Genomic DNA, 4847 nt, shown 5'->3' on the forward strand with positions numbered 1-4847 from the left:
GAAAGATGGTTGTTGTGAATGGAGAACAAGCTTTGCTGATTAGTCATCTCTCTTCGTTCCGTACTATAGAAGCTGATGAAGTGGTCATTGGAACTGCATTCCAAGCCCTGTCTGTTAATGATGAATTCAAAAAGGATGAAGCTTCCATTGCCTCCTTCAAAGATGCTCAACTGGTGGTTCAGAATGGACATTCAGGAGTCTGGGGACAAGTGGTGAGTCCACAAGAGAACAACAATAGAGCTGGTCTGGGATTTTCTGCCTCAGACAAGTCTGTGATGAAGCCTGAGTCTGCTTTTCGTCCTTATCAGGAAATGTTCCATAGTGCTGGGTTTCTACATCCGACTCTTCCAGAGGTGAACGCTATTGTTGAAGATGAACTAGAGCCAGAAGTACCAAACTTTGTGACCCACGGAAAGATGATTAAGAACTGGATCACCATTGACATTCCTGGGTGTACTCATGTCTCAAAGTAATTTGCTTTTATGTTTTTCAAAATCCTTTCATTCTGCCCAAGATGAAAGTGAAGTTGTTGGGGCTGTTTTCTGTTTGTTTTAAAACATTAAAATCATCAATAAAAGTCATTTTGTTTCTGCATATAAATGTTTTTTATCTTTTTGCTTTTTCTGGAAAGTGGTAACACAAAAAACCTTAAAAAATGTTTTCATTCCTTTCCATAATCTGCACGATTACATGTTTGCATATATCTTTCCTTTTCCTGAAATAATAATCATTTGTGCAGATTAATCAATAAAACTGTTGAAAGTAATGACCCTGCGCCCTCTCCTAACTTCGAGTGTCCTGTGTATGAGGCGGAAGAAGAGAGTGATGAATGTATTCCTGATGAGATTTCCCGACTGCTTGAGCACGAGGAAGACACCATTCAGCCATATAAAGAGCCATTAGAAGTCATCAACTTGGGTTCTGAAGAGGATAAAAAGGAAGTCAAGATTGGGGCACTGCTTGGTCAAGATGTTAAGAAGAGGATGGTAGAGCTTCTTAAAGAGTATGTTGACATTTTTGCGTGGTCCTACCAAGATATGCCTGGGTTGGACACGGATATTGTGGAGCATCATTTACCGTTGAAACCAGAATGTCCTCCTGTCAAGCAAAAGTTAAGAAGGAGTCATCCTGATATGGCAGAAAAGATTAAGAATGAGGTCCTGAAACAGATAGATGCAGGTTTCCTTGTCGCTTCTGTATATCCTTAATGGATTGCCAATATCGTGCCTGTTCCGAAGAAAGACGGAAAAGTTCGCATGTGTGTTGATTATAGAGATTTTAATAAAGCCAGTCCGAAAGATGATTTTCCTCTACCTCACATTGATATGTTGGTAGATAGCACTGCAAAGTTTGAATTTTTCTCCTTTATGGATGGTTTTTCAGGATACAACCAGATTAAGATGGCACCTGAAGACATGGAAAAGACAACCTTTATTACACCATGGGGGACATTATGTTACAAAGTGATGCCTTTTGGGTTGAAGAATGCTGGTGCGACGTATCAAAGAGCCATGACTACTCTTTTCCATGATATGATGCACAAAGAAATTGAGGTTTATGTGGATGACATGATTGCCAAGTCCCAGTTAGAGGAGGGGCACATGGAAGATCTTTTAAAGTTGTTTCGGCGTTTGAGGAAGTATCGTCTCCGCTTAAATCCAAACAAATGCACTTTTGGTGTCCGTTCTGGAAAGTTATTGGGCTTCGTTGTCAGTCAGAGAGGAATTGAAGTAGATCCTGATAAAGTCAAAGCAATTCAGGAAATGCCAGTACCAAAGACTGAGAAACAAGTGAGAGGTTTCCTCGGACGTTTGAATTACATTTCCAGGTTCATTTCCAATATGACTGCTACCTGTGAGCCAATCTTCAAACTGTTAAAGAAAAATCAGGGATGTGTGTGGAATGAAGATTGTCAAAAAGCTTTTGACAACATCAAAGAATATCTGCTTGAACCTCCCATTTTGCTCCCTCCAGTTGAGGGAAGACCTCTGATTATGTACCTCACAGTGCTTGAGAATTCAATGGGATGTGTGTTGGGTCTGCATGACGAGTCTGGTCGAAAAGAGTATGCAATATAATACCTTAGCAAAAAGTTTACCGAGTGCGAAACAAGATACTCGCTGCTTGAGAAAACTTGCTGTGCTTTGGTGTGGGCTGCTCGCCGACTGAGACAGTATATGTTGAATCACACCACCCTATTGATTTCCAAAATGGATCCAATTAAGTATGTATTTGAGAAACCTGCATTAACTGGAAGGATCGCTCGCTGGCAAATGTTGTTAACAGAATATGATATTGAATATCGAGCTCAGAAAGCTGTGAAAGGAAGTGTGTTGGCAGAGTACCTCGCTCACCAACCAATTGATGATCATCAAGCTATCAGAATAGACTTCCCAGATGAAGATATAATGTATTTGAGATCTCAGGATTGGGATGAACCGTTGCCAGAAGAAGGGCCAGATCCTGAATCCAAGTGGGGTTTAAGTTTTTTATGGAGCTTCTAATGTTCATGGCCATGGAATCGGCGCCATTATCATCACTCCACATGGATCGCATGTTCCTTTCACTGCAAGGATATGTTTTGACTGTACAAATAATATTGCTGAGTATGAAGCTTGCATCATGGGACTTGAAGAGGCCATTAATCTGAGAATCAAGATTCTTGATGTTTATGGAGATTTCGCGCTTGTGATTAATCAGATTAAAGGAGAATGGGAAACTCGTCATCCTGGCTTGATCCCTTACAAAGATTACGCCAGAAGGTTATTGACATTCTTCAACAAAGTTGAATTCCACCACATCCCTCGAGATGAGAATCAGATGGCTGATGCATTAGCCACATTGTCTTCCATGTACAAGGTGAATTTCCATAATGAGGAACCTCAAATTACAATCAGGCGTCTTGATAGACCTGCTCATGTATTTGCAGTTGAGGAAGCAACAGATGAAAAGCCTTGGTATTTCGATATTAAGCACTTCCTCCAGACTCAAGAGTACCCACTTGGGGCATCAAATAAAGATAAGAAAACTTTGAGGAGATTGGATGGCAATTTCTTCATCAATGCGGATGTTTTGTATAAAAGAAATTATGACATGGTTTTGCTCAGATGCGTGGATAGACACGAAGCAGACATGTTGATGCATGAAATCCATGAAGGTTCTTTTGGTACCCATGCCAATGGACATTCGATGGCTAAAAAGATGCTTAGAGCAGGTTACTATTGGTTGACAATGGAATCTGATTGCTACAAATTTGTAAAGAAGTGTCACAAGTGTCAAGTGTATGCTGACAAGATTCATGTGCCTCCGACACTTCTCAATGTTATTTCTTCCCCATGGCCTTTCTCTATGTGGGGTATTGATATGATTGGCATGATTGAACCCAAGGCTTCGAATGGACATCGATTCATCCTGGTAGCAATCGATTACTTCACCAAGTGGGTAGAAGCTGCTTCATATGCTAATGTGACAAGGCAAGTTGTGGTCAGATTTATCAAAAACAACATCATCTTCAGATATGGTGTACCGAGTAAGATCATCACTGATAATGGCTCGAATCTGAACAATAGCATGATGAGAGAACTGTGTGAAAGCTTCAAGATTGAACATCACAACTCTTCGCCTTATAGGCCAAAGATGAATGGAGCTGTTGAAGCAGCAAATAAGAATATTAAGAAAATTGTGCAAAAGATGGTTGTTACGTACAAGGACTGGCATGAGATGCTCCCGTTTGCTTTGCATGGGTACCGTACATCTGTTCGTACTTCAACAGGGGCAACTCCCTTTTCTTTGGTTTATGGTATGGAAGCAGTGCTCCCCGTCGAGGTTGAGATTCCATCATTGAGAGTTTTAATGGAAACCAAGTTATCTGAGGCTGAATGGTGTCAGAGCAGGTTTGATCAATTGAATTTGATAGAAGAAAAGAGAATGACGGCTTTACGCCATGGTCAGTTGTACCAGAAAAGAATGAAGAAAGCTTTTGATAAGAAGGTCCGACCTCGTGTATTCAGAGAAGGCGACCTCGTGCTCAAAAGGATCTTGTCTTTCACCTCCGATTCAAGGGGCAAGTGGACTCCTAATTTTGAAGGACCATATGTTGTTAAGAAAGCCTTCTCTGGCGGTGCATTAATTCATGCAACTATGGATGGAGAGGAGCTCCCACGTCCCGTGAATGCTGATGTAGTCAAGAAATACTTCGCCTAAAAATAATAAAAGAACAGCTCGCTAAGTCGAAAACCCGAAAGGGCGGCTTAGGCAAAAAAGAGCGTCTCGGTGGATTGAAAACCCGAAAGGGCGGTCCAGGAAAAAATTAGAGACATAAACAGAATAAAATACCCGGTGGACTGAAAACCCGAAAGGGCGGTCCAAGCAAAAGTTAGGGATTTATGGCAAGTAACTACATCAGACAAGACTTGATCGTCAGCAGTCATCTGTTTATCATGAAGAAGTTCGACACTTTTCAACGGAAGCCTTTGCTCAGGAATTCCAAGTTGAGAGAGAGGATGGGGTCATTACATTTCAATGTACCTTTTCCACAAAATTACCACTTTCCAAACTTTGTAATAATCCATGGGGTCTTGCCTTTTGCAGGCTACCATTCTATTAAAAAAGTTTGAGCCTTTACCTTTTATTGGCAATCTTGTTTCTTTCATATCTCTCAAAGTGTCATTTATTGTTGATAGTAATTTTTGAAACAAAGAGAAAATTGATTTCAACAAAATCCTTTTCAAAATTATAAAAGAAGTTTTACTTTGATTCATGAGTGCATTACGAGGAATGGATATGTTGATGTATTCATATGCAGAAGAATGTATTCCACTCAATGCACCTTTGGCCTGGCACAAATA

The sequence above is a fragment of the Vicia villosa genome, linkage group LG4 (genome assembly GCF_029867415.1).
Source record: "Vicia villosa cultivar HV-30 ecotype Madison, WI linkage group LG4, Vvil1.0, whole genome shotgun sequence".
NCBI classification, from domain to species: Eukaryota; Viridiplantae; Streptophyta; class Magnoliopsida; order Fabales; family Fabaceae; genus Vicia; species Vicia villosa.